The 18,769-nt window shown below is 35.2% G+C and overlaps 2 long non-coding RNA genes across 3 annotated transcripts in view; one reads left to right on the forward strand and one right to left on the reverse strand.

Moving 5' to 3' along the window:
- The first annotated feature begins 222 nt into the window (after window positions 1-222).
- LOC138857412 (uncharacterized) lies at window positions 223-1,345 on the forward strand. The gene is made up of 3 exons (XR_011396483.1): window positions 223-400; window positions 477-1,091; window positions 1,147-1,345. It is a non-coding gene; the product is annotated as an uncharacterized lncRNA (long non-coding RNA).
- A 1,726-nt stretch (window positions 1,346-3,071) lies between these two features.
- Window positions 3,072-18,769, reverse strand: part of LOC118682462 (uncharacterized) — a 152,375-nt gene continuing 136,677 nt past the window's right edge. The window contains exons 5-7 of one of the 2 annotated variants that reach the window (XR_011396470.1): window positions 16,102-16,455; window positions 3,522-3,660; window positions 3,072-3,459 (exon numbers count right to left, since the gene is read on the reverse strand). This is a non-coding gene — a long non-coding RNA (uncharacterized lncRNA). Of the gene's footprint in view, window positions 3,661-16,101; window positions 16,456-18,769 lie in introns of both variants that reach the window. The other variant, XR_011396469.1, reaches the window with a different exon arrangement.

Genomic DNA, 18,769 nt, shown 5'->3' on the forward strand with positions numbered 1-18,769 from the left:
TATATTAAGTTCACTTCACCTTAAATTTGGTAAAATTGTTGTGTACAATTACCCACTGCACACTTCATCGTCGTTTATAAACACACTTGACATTATTTAAAAATGTGTAAAATCGATTTTGATATACATTTGTTATAAATAATGCGTGCCCGCTGTGAATTTACCACTTTTTTTAACGGATTTGACTTATTTAAATATGTCATTCTTTCAAACATCATCAGGCAATTGGAGTTGCTAGGTGTATACATATTTTTTTTTTTTTGAAAATTAAAATTAAATTTCAAATTGAAATATTCTTGAAGTCTTTGCTAGGTTTTATAATTAATATTTTGAGCGATTTTAAGAATAAAATTACACAAACATATTTAATAGACTATTGCAACCAACCAATTTGAACAAAGTTCGTCATCAAAGTGCTCTCACTGAAAAAATAGAAAATTTAATAATGTATTTACATACATACATACATATATCAGGCGTGTTCCTGAAACCGAATGAAATTTAAGCTTCAAGAATTCCGCTTTATCTGCGAAGAAGCACTGTTATGATGTCTGGCGTTTAATTGAGAAGAAGTACCGTGTCGAAAGTACTGAGTTGACTAATAGAGGTTTCTAAGCGGAGATTGTATTGGGAGTGGATTGAATTGGAAATGTATGACAAAGAAATAACAAAAAATAAGCGGAACTTCTTGAAAAAAATTTTGTATGCTTGAAGTGGTGGAGGTATTGATGGTTCGCATGTCTGATTATTACTATGTATAGCATCGCCGTGGTTATGGAGTTCAGTTGCAAGTTCCTTGATCTTGATCATTCTTTTGTTCCTAAGGAGAAGCCAAATTATGCATAAATATATGTAAAAATGTACTAATTGAATTTCACATTTTAGGTTAGGTAATCAGATTTATATTCGTAAAGGCATTGATCTTACTTGAAAAGCTAGAAACGCCGGTTCGTTGTGATCAAAAGACCGTCGCATATCGCCAAAGCGCCTAAAGCATATCACAAATTTGTCGAGGCAGCTAATATCATCTCCAGTCCATTTGCCCACTAGCCTACAGTATGACTACTGTTTTGCTTCACCCTTTGCAAAAGGTGGACAGAGAAAGAAAAGTATCTATATGTTTCAACTTCATCTTCCTTCATACAGGACCTCTTAGGTTTCTCTTTGGACCAGCAAGATCTCGCTGTCGCCAGGTGCTGGTTGCTAGATAATGCTTACAGAGCTTACAGAACATAGCTGTATATTTTACTACGCATTTCGTAACATATTTATTAAGCTGTGTAATTTTTAAGGCAACATTTATTTTTCAATTAAAAAACTGACTAAAAATTTTCAAGAAAGTAAGAAAAAAGCCTTCAAATTTGAGCTCTTAATACTAATATTTAGAATCCTATATATATAAAGAAGGATGTGTATATTATGAAGTCGATAGACTCAGAAACTATTTGACCGATCATTATGAACATTGGTATATATATGTATTTTTTCACGGAGAAGGCTTTTATGCTATTCCCAATGACGTAACTCGCCACCAGGTGGCGCTGCAATGTACCGACTTGTGTATAGTTTGACCGATGGTTACGAAAATTAGTATGTACATGTATTTATTCATGGTGAAAACGATTATGCTATCCCCATTGACGCAACTCGCCAAATGATAATTGTCTTTGACCTATGAGGTCTTAATGGATTTATGAACATAAGAGAAACGCTTTCTAAGTACAGTAAAATACAGGAGTATTCCAATATATTATAAACTCCGAAACGGCTAGACCGTTTTCAACGAAACTTTCAGACGGTCTTCAAGATGGCTCAGCAATTAATCCTGTAAACTTTGGCGACGATCGGGAAATTAAAATTTTTTTAATGTTTATGACGCACAAAATAATTACTTAAATCTTAACTAGCTCGGCAAACGAGCTATATAGACAGCGAAAAATGTAGAAATTAATGTTGATAATAATATTTTACTAACTGCTTACTTGATATAATTTAATTATACCTTAGTCACAGCAAAGCGTGGTCGGGGTCTTCTAGTTCCATATAAAACACTTGGGAAAAATGAAACAGTCTAATGCAATATACATTAGAGTGCGTCAAAAAACCAATTTTTTTTCTTTGGTACTCAGAAAAAAAGATTCTAAGACACCTCTAAGAAAGGCTCTTCAACATGAGCTCTTTATTATGACGGTATTGTCCCCCGCCTTACAGTTATCAATTTTTTTCTTATTATCAGATAATATATTATTATTTTATTTTTTTTTTAATGTTGTAGGAAATTGCTCTACAAAATGGTCTCTTACGATTTTTTTATAAACCTAACCGTTTAAAAGATATTAACGATTGAAGTTTGATTAGTTTAAGGCAAATTTGTTTCTTTTTTTTTGTTTTTTTTTTAATTTTATAACTCGGTAGTAAAAAAATATTTTAAATGAGAAAGCTCATAGTTTTGTAGAGAACTTACTGCACCTGCTGGAGATTTTATTTAACTTTACCGTTCGTTTCAGTCTCTGCCACATTGCTGATTTTTACCATGTTATGTTTCCCTTACTTCGGGTAGTGTATCGAGTCAACAACAACCAAATATATCCTCAAATCAACAGCAGCAAACATTCATCCTTTTGTCGAATGTTTATCTAGATGAATTTCTGCTCGTGGTTGGTTGGATTGCAAATGATTAAGTGATTGTGTGATTGAATTATTTATTGTTCTTGTCTTTATTTATTTGTGTGTTTCGCACAAATCTAGTGCAGAGTCTCGATCAAAGTACCTGCACACTACAAACAAACATACATAACAACAACTGAGAATCATAAATAGAGCGAATCGTTCTTGCGCTGAGTACACCCTTATTGTTGCCTTTTTCTGTTAGTCCAATCAAGTAGTTGTTGTTGCCGTTTGTGTTTTTCTTTTCATTGGAGTTGAACTGGAAAATTTATATATAGACATAACCTTTGTGCAATTTATTTACGCATTCCCTATTGGCATTTGTGACTACGTGTCTGAATCCGTACCAGCAGTTCAAACTGTAATCGAGTTTACAAAACTTAAGCAAAGGGGCATTTCTAACAGACTGTGTAATCATTTATTTATGTCTGCTCGTATGCAGTACATGCTTACTGATATGGTATATTATATAATAGTTGGTTTGAAAAGAGACATTTTAAAGGATATGAGAAAATAGACCGGCATACATATAAAATTGCATTCGTATATATAAACTTATTTAACACTTTCAAATACATGGAAATATATAATTACACTTACACATATACATAATTAACAATGCATACATACTTACAAAAAACTTTGTGCAAACTTTATACTTACTTAATTTTGCTATTTTTAGATTTTATTATTGGGTTGTACACTAAGTAATCTCCTTTGGTTACAACAGCTGATCTTATTGAATTTTTCGCAGCCAACTGCACCCTTAACCGCTTTACCGCTATATAAATACTTGAACAGCTGATATTGTAAAGCTTGTTTGGAAAAAATATTCTTAAATTTTTTGGAATTACTTTTATTTGATGCCTTATCGATGATGGAAGACCGAAAACAGCATTTGACAGCAGAATATTTGTTGACCGAACGCCAATGCCAAAATTGGTTTGCAAAAATACGTTCCGGCAACTTCGGATGCATCACGTCCTGGAAGACCTATTAAAACCGAGAAATTGTTAAAAGATTAAGTTTGTTTAATTTCACAAAATGTTTCACACAATAAAAAATCGTGTTTAAATTGCACATAAACAACGAATGACGTAGTGAACGACCCAATATAATACCATCAGATTAATTTTGACCCGTACTGATTTGAATACAAATCTTTAATTTAATTATTTTCTACCATACCAACCCTCAGTGCTTTCAGTCAGTTTTAGTCACCAGTAATGATGCGTTTGATGAATGTAAGGTTCTTAGCTACTTACGTTGTCACGAATATTTTTTTGCGAAATCTAATCCACGTACGAGCTAAACACCAAAGAACGTAGAATATACTATAAGTCTGTCTTCTTTATATTCTACGTTCTTTGTAAACACACGCAATTTAACATATATAGATCAAACTTTATACACAAATAAAAAAAAACTTTTACCAATATAGGAAAACATACATTTTACTGATTCGGTTTTCGCGCAGTTTAAATAGAACAGTCGGGGGTCAAAGTGTTGGTATATATGTATGTAGGTATGTCAACAATGACGATAACAAAGAGTACTTAAAAAATTGCAATATATGCTTTTTTTTATTTGATACTTAAAGATTTCATAATACGTTTACCTTTCTGGTAATTGGTGATTAAAAATTTTAAAGAAGGTGACAGCCTTATAACTACATTTGTTTTAGTCTATTCGAGGGGTTCACTGTCAAATCTAAATTTTCTAAAATAGCAAACTCTGTTGGAGAGAAACAAACTAAACAAGTAAGAAAGGGCTAAGTTCGGCTGTAACCGAACATTTTATACTCCGGCAACTTGCAAGGATCAAAGCAGGAAAAATACGTTTAGGTGTTAGGATATCTTTATATTAAAAAATGTTGCGAAACAATTCAAAATTTATTATTCGAAGAAATTGTAAATGGATTACAATTAAATTTAGTATTCTATTAAGTTGTATTATATTTATATTACTATATCATACTTTCCGTCCGCTAAAATTGTATTAAAATCATCTTCAAATGGGATATATGGGATATAAACTTAACTGAAAAAGCTAAATGGTTTAACGAGTTGATGTGGAAACGTCAAAAAAAAAAGATCGAAATTCATTATTTTAGGGTTATAAGGTTTGGACCAATTTCTTTCAACAACCAACTTCCAACCGGAAGTTTGAAAATCTTATGTTAGGTACATGAGAGATATATGCTGATATATGCGGTATAGGGTCAACCAGATGTTCGAAAATCTTTATATTAGGTATATGGGGGCTAATGGAAATATTAACCCGATCCAACCCATTTTTGACACACAAACATACATCATAATCAGGAAAGCATTTTCTCCGAATTTCAATTATATATCTTACAAATTGACCGATATTTTCGGTTAAAAGTCAACTATAGGCACTGGAGTCCACATATTCGGTGTTTAGGGGCTTGAACAGTTTTGGTTCGGCTTGGACAATTTTTGGCCATAAGGTGGCACACAATGAGGAACTCTTTGTGCAAAGTTTTATCTCAATATATTAATTGTTGCTTTATTTGTATACTGAAATATGAAGAAATCAGATGGAACTCAAAATAGTGTTATATGGTAAGCAGGTTGGCTGTGATCCGATTTCTTCTATTTACGCAGCGTAACATGAGAATATTGTAGGAATGTATTTGGTTAAAATCAGTCGAGCAAGTCCCGAGATATGTGATTTCACGTAAAAGTTTGCGGTGCCACGCCGTCAAATTTTGATACCGGCTCATATAATGCCCTCTTCTGTCATCCGGGGTGTAAAATTTAATGTCTCTGCTGCATTTAGTTTTTGATTTATCACACTTTTAGTAGTTTTTAACAAAACCGGTCCGATTTCACCTATTTTCACACTATCGCAAGAAGGTTTGAAAATATTTGTTGTGTGCAAATTAGAGTGAAAAAGCTTTATTGGTTTCGGAGATACTTGTATATACATTAAATGTATTAAGGGCGAGACCACGCCCACTCTTTCACGATTTTTAAACCACAGGTGCTCCTTCTTAACTAGATTGGTTTTGGCAAATTTGAGTTGTGTATTCTTATTTATGGCTTAGTTATAGCACTTTATACGTTTTCGATTAATGGCGCTTTGTGGGCGTGAAAGTGGTCTAATTACGCCCATCTACGAATTTGTAATTACTTTTTGCCAAGGAACATGTGTACTAAGTTTCATCTGGATGGACAGACATACATCCGGATTTCAATTCGCCTCGTCATCCTGATCATTTATATACAGAGTGGCTCACGAATCGTGCTACAAAAACAAACCGTTATAACTTTTTTCTAATCTATGCAACATATTTATTTATATAATTAATTACTTTTAAAAATGATGGACAGTAAATGACCTCCATGCTCCGCTGCGCATATGCGACACCTACTTAGAAAATTATTTCTTGCGGCATGAAGGGTTAAAGTCGGGATTGCCTCAATTATCGATTTAATGGACTGTTTCAATTCAGTCAGATGTCTGGGTTTTGTTTTGTACACCTCTTGCTTGACATAACCCCATAAAAAAGTCAGGTGCAGTCAGGTCAGGTGACCTGGGGGACCAGCGAAAAGTGTAGTTTCTTTGTTTTAATTGGTTATAAAATTTTCGCTGAAGTTCTGCAATAACCGGTCTGGCTATGTGTGCAGTTGCTCTATCTTGCTGGAACCAAACTCTATTGAAAGGAATAAGTCTTCGGCGAAGTTCTGGGTAAAACGACTCATTCAATACTCTAAATATAGGTGCCCATTAACAGCTACTGTTACACCATTTTCTTTAAATAAGTATGGCCCGACAATACACCTTGATGAAACTGTGCACCACACAGTAACTTGTTCTGGGTTAAGTTTCGTCTCTTGCATTATTTCTGGATTTGATTCACTCCAAACACGGCAATTTTGCTTGTTTAGATTTCCGTTTAGATCAAAATGGGTCTCATCAGACATAAACACTCAATTTATCAAGTCATTGTTTTCTTCGGCCAGTTCAATAATTTTTTGGAAAAATTCCTGGCGAATAGGCATATCTAGAGGGTTTAACTGGCTTTTTATTTGAACTTTGTACGATACAGGTTTAAGTCACCATTAATTATCTGTTATAATGACCGTCTGCTAACTCCAAGTTGCGATTCTTTCTTGAACACGAACATACGGATATCGATGGTACGGTACTCTTGCGATACTTCCGGATTCGGCAAACATGTTTCATAACTTCATAATGGTCCATCTACTCAGGGGAGTGCCGCCAAAAATCTATTCGGTATCCCAAGCACTCATTTTTAAAAAACTTAAGCAATAACCTGCCAAATAAAAAAAGGAAGTCGAGAACACAGAAAAAAAGTTATTACGGTCCTGTACGAGTATATGTAACACTATATCTATCTCGATTGGTTTTGAGTGATCCAACCAACCGTTAGGTGAACAAAACTATTATACTTTCTTACAATATGTTGCAAGAGTATAACAACCAATTCAGCTCTGATTCTAGTCATATTAATATCAATATTAGACTATCTGTATTATCTAAAATAAAAGCGATGATTTTAAGTATCTGTTCTTTAAGTACAGAACGCGTCGGTGGAAAACTCAGAATTATACAGCAAAAAAGATTCGGTTGCGAGGTGACTTATACTTACGAAAAATATATTATTGGGATAGTAAATAATATATTATTGAGATAAGATGCTGTCGATCTGATGTATAGTCTCCAATAATTGGTTTAGGAAGAAACCAGTATCTACATTTCATGAAACGATGAAAATGGATGTACAAGTTAAGTAATGAAGTTATACTGAATTACTATAAATTTTTAATAACGCTGCTCCTAGATTTTGGTGGATATTTTATGTTTTATTTCCGTTTAAATAATTGATAATTCATCTGTATCATCTCCGGATTACAAATGTATCCACGTTACCCCAAAGGTACATTCGTTTAGAGATGTGACTCAAAACTATATAAAATACTGCAAGGTATTTCTTACATTCAGGAGTCTTGTAATATGTATTGTATATGGTATATTTACAAATCAGTGCATTCTTTTTTACAAGTTAATGAAACTTTGTCAGCAAAATGGTTTTTGATGATATTAAAAAAAATATTCTAAATATTATATATCAATAAAACGCGTCGTACGCAATATGCATGGAAACATTGGTATGCGAAAGATCTGTGTAAAATACAATCAAAAAAATGTCTTTTTTACGACACTAGTCCTTTTAGGAGTTTATTTAGCGAATTATGTATTGCCCTCATCAAATTCCATATATACATAAGTAGGTAGCTTTGAATAACGTATTGTTGGTGGAATATTATGCATGGATAAAACGAACACAATCCCTAAGCAATTACGTGCTCTCCCCAGTTTATTTAACACAAAGTTATACAGTTAGAATTTACATTAAAAATTATATTGGTGCGCCTAATCGACTGCCCTTAAACGCAAATATATATATCTACCTACCTAGGTACCTAGGTAATATATACGGGCGAATGCCGGGTTTCAACACAGTCACAGAACGTCATCTCAATGCTCCGGTCCATTAATATAGAGATCAGCTGCAGTGCAATCGTGCCATCAGTTTTATGCCACAGTCGCTAACTGCATTTCGGACGGGTTAGTATTTGTTTGAAAGGGAGGAACGCTGAATGGAAGAAATAAGTGAACATGCTGAAAGGCATAAAGATTGAGCCGAGCTCTCCGCCCGACAATAGGGTCAATGGTGATTTAAATATACACCCTTGATGCGACACGAAGGCGTTGATGGACACAACCCCATTGCATCGTCGCGTATACGCGTAGCTTGCAAGTCACGTGTGCTGCTGCATATGCTTTGGTAAGAGCACGATGATTGAGCTCATAAATGTGTTATTGTCAACTGCAATCTGGCTAGCAGTTATCCCGATATTTTTGTGTGTGTATGCAGGTATGTCAAGTAAATTTGTATTCGTATTTAGAACTAGTCGTTTACAACAACAACAGCAGAATCGTTGTGAAGTAATGTTTAACAGATGTTTATGTATGTACATACTCGTACATATGTAAGTGCACACGCGCCAGGTGTTAAGGGACTTAAGCTCCTTTTGCTTCCACATTCCACTGCAGACGCACACAGACACGTATACATCTACAAACAGAAATTCCGCAACTGCTTTAGTATGTGCTTCCCAGAGGGCATTTACCTTGCATACTGTTGATCGTTGTTTTACCTAGGAAAAAAAGTAGAAAAATTTACTACCTTACTCTTTAGTAGAGAGTGAAGAGAAGTAAACTACCCAAACACCCTTAAAACCTTATTTGAAGAGAGTTGTCAATGTAATCTCTTAACAAATGTTTTGCTTATGCGATAAATAACTACGTTTCATTTTAACTAACTGAATGTTCTAAGAAATAATAAAAAACATTAAGTTCGGCTGCATTTTTATAATCTGAACAAGGTATATTAAGTTTGCCACGAAGTTTGTAACACCCTGAAGGAAACGTCGGAGATCCTATAAAATATATAAGTTATATTTTTATTATCTGTTTTACTTTTATTGTTCCTTTATTCGGTAGCGACGGTGTTGTCGACTACCACGAACTATTTAAATAATAGTTATTTATTTATTATCACTACTTTTACTATAAGTAGTTTGAATACTTATGTGCGTTGTGATTGGTAGCGACGGTGTTGTCGACTACCCACTAACTATTTAAATAATATTTCCGATTATGCGATAGCGACGGTGTTGTCGACTACCACGGAATTATGTTATTTTAAATAAGCACAAGTTGAGTTCCGTTCTTAAACTGTTTTATTAAAATAACATTTCTCTTATTTATAACCTACTATTACTATCGCCGCTACTGCCATTGACGCTGCTTTTCTAAGTTTCTGCTGACGCCTAAGCTTGTGTAAGGCATTGCGTTACATCCGCCGGTCACACGGTCGGTGGCTACTGCAAGGTGTTGAATTGCGGCTGTCGGTCATTCAGAAATCCAAACTGCATAGGAGCAGTTCAAGAGACTGACTTAGTTAACTATTGTTAACTACTCCCTCTTCCAAAATATGGGCGTCCTCGGCCATACCCAACCTTTCCAGTACTCGCCGCACAGCCTCCGAAGTTTCGGTTTGTGTTTACGGAGATAATGGCACAGATTACGGCGGTAACGACTGGTGTAGCAATTGTTCGTATGCGTAGTTCGGAGATGCGTTGCAAGTTCTTTTTACTCAACTTGTGAAGGAATGGTAAGCTTAGCAGGGCATGACATTCTTTGAGATGCTGTCTCCCGCCAGGACACATATAGTTCCTGTGAGCCATCGAACTCTGGGACCGACTTAACTGCGTCCAGCCCTTCATGACATTCGACACCGTCTATAATTTTTATTGGCTCGTAGGCCTTGATTTCGGGGGCTGTCACAGTTTTGGATTGGTTTGTAAGCTGCTCTATCCTGGCTTCGAATTCTTTTCTTTGAATCTGCAGTGCGGCACTAACGGCGCATATATAATACCTTGCAACTGCTGTTCATTCATATCTTGCCCGCGGTTGATTCGTTAGTTTAAGTCGACAGTTACACAGTCATACAGTTACAGTCAATACAAATACTACTAAAGAGTCGATATATGGCGGATATGAAAATGGGTTTCACTTACATAATTATATTGAGATTTTCTTTCTTCTACGTTGATTGTGATCTTCTTTCTTCCTCCTTGGTTGCGATCTTCCTTCTTGCACGTTGCTTGTAATCTTCCTTCCACGTTGGAATGACAATTTGCGGATTAATATTTCAGTACTTTTCTCCTAACGACGAATTCATGTACCGGGACAATAACGATGGGGTTTTTTTTTGTTTTTTTTTTTTTGACAGCACTTTTCACGAGCCCCACGTTGGGCGCCAGTTATACTTTTATTATCTTTAAACTTTTATTGTTCCTTTTTCGGTAGCGACGGTGTTGTCGACTACCACGAACTATTTAAATAATAGTTATTTATTTATTATCACTACTTTTACTATAAGTAGTTTGAATACTTATGTGCGTTGTGATTGGTAGCGACGGTGTTGTCGAATACCCACTAACTATTTAAATAATATTTCCGATTATGCGATAGCGACGGTGTTGTCGACTACCACGGAATTATGTTATTTTAAATAAGCACAAGTTGAGTTCCGTTCTTAAACTGTTTTATTAAAATAACATTTCTCTTATTTATAACCTACTATTACTATCGCCGCTACTGCCATTGACGCTGCTTTTCTAAGTTTCTACTGACGCCTAAGCTTGTGTAAGGCATTGCGTTACATCCGCCGGCCACACGGTCGGTGGCTACTGCAAGGTGTTGAATTGCGGCTGTCGGTCATTCAGAAATCCAAACTGCATAGGTTGCAATTTTGGCAGTTCAAGAGACTGACTTAGTTAACTATTGTTAACTTATACATAAATGATCATCATGATGAGATGAGTTGATTTAGCCATGTCCGTCTTTCTGTATATGTATATACGAACTAGTCCCTCAGTTTTTAAGCTATCGATTTGAAATTTTGCACCTGTCCTTCATCACTAAGAAGCTGTAGATTTGTCGGAACGGCTGATATCGGAGCACTATAGCATAAAGCACCCCAGCAAACTTAACGATCGGAATCAAGTGCTTGTATGAAATACTCTTTCAACAATATGTTTGGACATTTTAGCGATGTTTTTGATAATAAATTATGTGAAAGTTTCTGAAGATACCTTGTCAAGTAAAAAAGTTTTCCAAACAAGGGCCCGAGCCTGCTATAGTTATCCGATATCGGCGGTTTCGACAAATGAGCAGATTCTTGGTGGGAAAAGAACATGCGCAAAGCTTCAGACCAATATCTTGAAAACCGAGGGACTAGTTCGCGTACATACAGACAGATTGACATGGGTAAATCGACTCAGCTCGTCAAGCTGATTATATATATACACTTTATAGGGTCTCCGATATTTTATGTTATGTGTTAAAAACATCGTTGCAAACTTAATATCACCCTGTTCAGGGTATAAATATAGTCGTAGAGCGTTAGAAAAACTATAAAAATCTTAAAGTTTATTCAGACCTCCCGGTCTCTTATCCACAACCGTTTTTAGGGTAATCGTACATTCGGTTTCGTATAGATTTCCACTGTGTCATATTTTTCTTGGTCGCGCAGTGAAATTGCATGGTCTTATAAAGCCTTTTTGTTGAAAAACATCCGTTATTTGTAAAAAGACATGGGTAATTTACAAAGTAAATGTTTAATAGCTGCATTCTGACTTCACTTTTCATTTCTTGTTTCGAATATAATCAGCTTGGTTCATGTTTTAGTTCTGAGTTATACTCCATTAATAGCTTGTTTTCTTATTGGCTTCTGTCACATGTTCAAAATGTGATATTTAAATCGTGATCCACGTTGAGGATTGATGGATCGCGATTGAATGCTACATGTTCAATATTTATCGCGAAAGTATTTATTCGTTAAAAATCATGTTTTTGTACGAAAGATTTTAAAGATGGGAGGTGCTTTATTATTTTTTTAATTTTTCATTGGTTTTTCTACAAAATGTTCCAAAAAACCGAAGAGAAGCGTATTGAACGTAGGAATAGGGATTGAGTTTGGCAGTCCACTACAGCTAAATACCCCAGAGTAACCACCACACCCCATTTATATTCGAAGGACGACGGAAGCAAGCATGGGAGAACCAAGGGCATAGCGACCTGTCTGCACTTGGGATGTACAACTGGCGTGTCCACGCAAAGGATAGAGGCAACTGGCGAAGTTTAGTATTCTCGATGCAGACCGACCCACGGTAAAGTAATGATGAAAGAAGAAGAAGATGCCATCAAAAACTAAAAATATTGTACTATGATACTTTATGCTTTGGAAGTATTTGAAAAAAGAAAAATATTCTGAAGTGAAATTTTTGTTCCAAATTTCTTGCTCTTCAATGTATTCTCTTACATTATTTTCCTCTCTTTATAAACATTTCAAAACCGCACAAATCTTAAAACGTATGCAATTAACTTTGAAACATTAAAATAAAATATAAATTCTGTGTCCTAAAACTCTTTTTTTTTTGTGTTTTAATGTTCGTTAATAATTTATTACACCTAGAAAGCGATGTGAACAGCGTGTGAAATAAAACTGATGGATAAATTGAGATAGTCAAGGGTGAGCATTTTTTCAACATTAAAGATGGCATATCCATTTTAGGATACTTTGAATGTGAAATCGATAGTTTTTTTTGTTCTGTTTTGGACACCCTATACTAAAAAATAGGGATGCAAAATAATTGCAATAACTATAAAAATTTTTTTTTTCATATGTATTTTCTTAAAATAAGTTGATTCATAGCACATAATAATATAATGACACATATAAATGTCTAAATAATGCGATTAAGAGAGACAAAGAGTTGTTGTCTTATTAAAATGTATTTAATCCAATTATTAACAAGTAAGGAAGGGCTAAATTCGGATGTAACCGAACATTTTATACTCTCGCAAAGTCAAATGGTATACTCGTTTGAGATTTCTTTGTGGATTGACTGATATTTTCGGTAGAAGGTCAACTATAGGCACTGGGGTCCACATATTTAGTACTTAGGGGTTTGAACAGTTTTGGTTCGATTTAGACAATTTTTGGACGCAAGGTGGCATACTTTAATTGCATTATTCACGCAAAGTTTTACCCCGATATAATCATTGTTACCAGATTTGCATAGTGGAAAGTGAAAGAATCCGATGGAATTGAAAATGGTGTTTCATGGGAAGTAAGCGTGGTTGAAGTCCGCTTTCGCCCATTTTCGCACTATGACATAGAAACATGAAAAGAACGTTATGCACCGAATTTGGTTGAAATCGGTTGAGCAGATCTCAAGATATGCGTTTTCACCTAAAAGTGGGCTGTGCCACGCCCACTGACTAATTTTGAACGTGGTTCCTATAAAGCCAATTTATACCATCTCAGAGATAAAATTTAATGTCTCTGGCGTGTTTAGTGCTTGATTTATCGCGCTTTTAGTAGTTTTTAACAGTACCGTTATATGGGGAGTGGGCGGAGTTGCCACCCGATTTCAACTATTTTCACACCGTCAATAGAAGTGCTAAAAACATTTGCTTCTAGTGAATTTTGTTATTATAGCATTAGCGGTTTAGGAGATATGTACATTAAACCTATTAGAGGCGGGACCACGCCCTCTTTTTAAAAAAAAGTTTTAACTGCAGATGCCCCTCCCTAATGTGATCCTGTGTACCAAATAACAGTCTTGTATCTTATTGCGGAGCTTAGTTATGGCAAGTTATTTGTTTTTGATTAATGGCGTTTTGTGGGCGTGGCAGTGGTCCGATTACGCCCATCTGCAACACCAACCGTCTCACGGTACCAAGAAACATGTCTACCAAGTTTCATAAAGATATCTCAATTTTTACTCAAGTTAGAGCTTGCACGGACGGACGGACGGACAGACGGACGGACGGACGGATGGACAGACAGTCACTCGGATTTCAACTCGTCTCTTCATCCTGATCATTTATATATACATAACACTATATCTAACTCGATTAGTTTTAGGTGATACAAACAACCGTTAGGTGAACAAAACTATTGTACTCTGTAGCAACAGGTTGCGCGAGTATAAAAATAATCATCGGATGATTTCTCATCCTCCTTTATGATTTTATCTCCTTTTTAAAATTTTTTGATTTATCTCCTTTTTAAAATTTTTTTTTCTCAACGGAAAGTTATCGAGAGTTAAAGCAGCACTCAAATTTAGCTGACAAACGCTGGTAAACAATTTTCGCTTCTAAATTGCTTTCTATTTAAAAATAAAATTATTGCTCTTTTGAAATTTGTTCATTACTTATAATAAATTGTAGTAATGCAAAGGAAAACCTCATTGCTAAAACAGTCTGCTCTTTAAACTTATTTTACTTTCTGCAACTTAATATTTTGTTTGTCATGTATTGCATAGAGGAAGCTTGCTTGATGTGTTGCTTAATTAATTTAAACTAATAAAGACATATTCTTATATTTTTTTTACTAATGTGTGGGTGGTAACCAAATTAAGCGTTGTTTCAGTAGATTTGGTAGAAAACCTTGGATATTGGAATATTGGCTCAGCTGGCTGAAGGCTGGACATTCGCAAAGATACTGTTCCAGCATATCATCATCCTCCTCTGCATAAACTCTGCATTCCGCCGAATCCACTTCTCCCATTTTCTGAAGGTGGGATCTTAAGGGTGCTCTGTGGTGACCCCAACAATATTACTAAGTTTCCTTTACCTAGAATAGAAGCATTTTGGTCTGTCCATCATTAACAAAACCCCAAAGTAACTTTGTGCTATGCCCTGTGTTACTAATGTTCCAAGACCTGATGTGTTAGTCGAGGGTCCATTTCTTCCAATAACCCTTGAATGAGCTGAATGGGTTGGGGCAGCTCAAGGGAATTGTGTTCCTAGCTGCCCCATTTGTTTGCCTTTCCATTTCCTTCTATTCCTATATGACTGGGTACCCACATGATATTAAACGAGCTACCTACTGAAATTCTAGTTATTGCCTGCTTTCATAACCTAATACAGTGAGACTTAGTACATATAGATGCTACGGATAGCGTTAATTACCGCTTGGCTAATTACCAGAAGATTTATGAAAATGCTGGTTAGAGCATAAGCTCACTTGGTGCCTTCTGTTATGCCAACAATTTCAGCCTGAAAAACTGAATGGTTGTAATATAGTTTGAAGCTACCTTTTGCGTACACCTATAGAAGAAGCCCGATTCTGTTCCTATTTCACACTTTGATCCGTGAATATGTAGATTTCGCCCATTGAACTGTCGATCACAAAACCTTTGTTCCATTATTCTCTATTGGGGAATTAAAACGTTGTGTTCATTCTCAAGAGTGCATTTATTAATAAAAATAAAAAAATATCAATTTGATAATTAGTTAGAAATAATTAGAAAATACAATAGATTATATAAATACTAAAATTTTTGTTAAACAGTTGAAGTATGTTACAGCAAAACCATTCCGAGGAATATCTCTGATTGCAACCTTGGCAGCCTTCGGCCATGAGTTTCGGAAAAATATTATAATAAACCCAAAGTGCTGGTGGGTAAAATTCTTTCCTACATATTATTCAATTTATCCATTCGGTAGTTTTATCAATTTAATTAAAAAACTACAAGACCCTTTTCAATTTAGAAGTCAAAATATTGACCAATAGTTTTGCTCGTTTAGTTTTATGGTATGTTATTATATGCTTATTTGCAGAACCCAAGCTAACAATTTTTTTTTAATGTTTAAAGCCATTCGAATGAAACCTTAAAACTGTTTCTTTGAAATTCCTAAGTCATCGAAAATTTTTTAAAATAATAGAAGTTGACTGCGGTTCTCTTGATTTTGCAAAGACTCATTCACAATAAATCGTAACCCTGCTGTTCCTACCTTTATGATGCATGTAGCTTGAAAGCTGCACGTCTTCTTTTGAGAAAAATGTTGAAGAATTTTTATTAGGCCGTTCTTTGATTTCAAAATTGGTCCTTAATTAATCCTCCTCCACTTTCAAATTACATATATGTAATCTGAATAGACTTCTGTGTAATGCGAGGCAGATATTCTCATACTGTGTTTTGACATTAAGTAACGTCTGTGCTCTCAACTTCGTGTCCGCTCGTTCACAAATGGCCCAGCACAGCTTGTGTTATGTAAGCTAGGAAGTTCGTGTTAATATGCAGATCAATCCCTTCATAACTTCTTCATGCAGCCTATTTTCCACTTCTCTTCCTGCTTTGACGATACCTTGAAAAAAGTCGAAAGCATAATGAAGACTTGTTAGATTTTTTGATCTGTATAGGTGTTAAGCTCTATAATGCATCAGCTCCAAGTAATTTTCTGCTCTGGAAAAACTTATTTATTGTAAAATCAGGTAAAATATACGCTATTGTTTCTAGAAAATATACTGGAAAATAATATTAAACAAAAAACAAATGTGAAACATTCTATTGAGAAATGTATTGACTTCTTCAGTAAGTATATGTATTACAAGCTAACGCTTAGGAATAGAAGGTTCTTATGGCATTCTAAAATATGAAACCAGTTCAAGAACTTCAAAAACAAAATCCAGCCTGGTTAATTTGCTAAACCAGTTTCTTCCCAATTAATTTGTGAGTGTCTAATAAATAAAACTCACTGTAAAATAGATTAATATTTTTCTTGGTCGGCACATATATTAAACTGAAACTTGGGACACTAGTACCACCACTAATTGTGTGAAAAAGTAAATTTTGAGACACTTAAAGATTGCGGACATGAAAAGAAAAGAAAGAAAATGTTATGGGGTATACATATATGTATATATAATATATATGTTCATATTGCTCATTTCCCTCTTGTCTTCATTCTGCCACTTGTCCGTATAAGTACCATTTTTATTTGCAATCTCTTAAAATACGCCTGTAAAAGCGCGAATCCAACGAAAAACCTGGAATCTCTTGATGTGAGCGCTTAATACCATACCACAGTTTCAAAGTGGGCTACAACGTCAACAACAAACCGAGTTTGCCTGTATGCCACTAACTAGTCCTCCAGAATAAAACTCCAGCATATTTAATAAACCTTCACCTCCCAACACAGCAACAACCTTCATGACCCAATTACGACGCCAACACATAATCGCTTTGAGTTAGAAAAATCAGGACATCCTACAAAGTCATTTCATTTTGTTTGCCGTTCTCGCTTTCGCTCCTTTGACTCAACTGTCGTTGTGTCGATATGTACACCTACTTTTTGGTTTTACTTTTACGCTACTTCCTCTTTGCTTTTCGTCGTCTTGGTTTAGGGTTCTCGCTGTCATCGAAAATTGCTACTTATTGTAGTTTACCGACAGCCAACGCCCATTTAATGTTGCCAACGCCATGTGAAAATCATTAATGACACCAACAACAACAAAAATAATACTCTTATAAATGTAAGGGAATAGGCTTAGGCAAAAAATAATTTCTGCATATACATGTACATAGTATGTGTGAGTGTGTTTATAACGCAACTTAAGTGATGCTAATTTCTAATCTGCGTTGAGCTCAAACAAATGGTGAGTAAGCAACGAAGCATTTGCCTAAATACATATTTTCACTCTGTGCGCCCAGTGTGTGCGTTGAAAAAAAAAATGCATTGCTTCATATATTACCAAGTAATACCTGTTCCAACTGGCTACTCTCGCAACAAGTTGCTACAGAGCATAATAGTTTTGTTCAACTAACGCTTGTTTGTAACACCTCAAACAGATCGAGACAGATATACTTGGCCAAATGAGTTAAGATTCCCGACCAGAAGAACTCAAACACACCACACCTGGACACCGCAGAACACCCACACAACTCATCATACAGCCGCATACACACACACACCGACTAGGATCTCTACACAACACACAGTACAAAAATATCTGTCCTCGAAGCGGACAGCCCTTCTACCGGCGACGGTCGAGTAAAAAACACCATTTCTTTGGCGCGCGTGAATTCATTCCGGCTATCAACCATCTTTTTATACTCTTGCAATTTGTATTGCACAACATTTTTTACTACCTCTCCACTGGTATGCGACCAGGGAGTGCGTTGAGCTAATCCTTGTAAATATTAAAAAAAAGGAAATAAAGTTTGTGAATATTTTTGAAACTAAAAACCATACGATTCTTATTTCATTAACATATACGCGGAGTTGAAGTAGCACGTAAGTGGTGGTGTTAACATATGGTCCTTCAAGGCCTAGTGGACGGCACTATGGGTTACAAAACATAAAATAAAAAGTTTTAAAATAACGTGAAAAAAACAAGAACCGGTGAATTTATTGGCAAAAACAAAAAAAAAAAAAATACAGGGACAAAGTGAACGAAAAAAAAATGAACGAACAGTGAAAAAAAAAGTGCATTGATTGACAAAAACAAAAAAAAAGTGCAGTGAAAAAAAATATATATATCTCCATATGCTTTTGGTGCAGTGACCACAACAACAAAAAAAAATATATATATACATATGCTTTTGGTGCATAATTAACAGTGCAGTGACCCAAAACACAAAAAAAAAAACGGGCGCGGAAAAACAAAATACAATCAAAT

This window comes from Bactrocera oleae, chromosome 5, assembly GCF_042242935.1.
Source record: "Bactrocera oleae isolate idBacOlea1 chromosome 5, idBacOlea1, whole genome shotgun sequence".
Taxonomy (NCBI): Eukaryota; Metazoa; Arthropoda; class Insecta; order Diptera; family Tephritidae; genus Bactrocera; species Bactrocera oleae.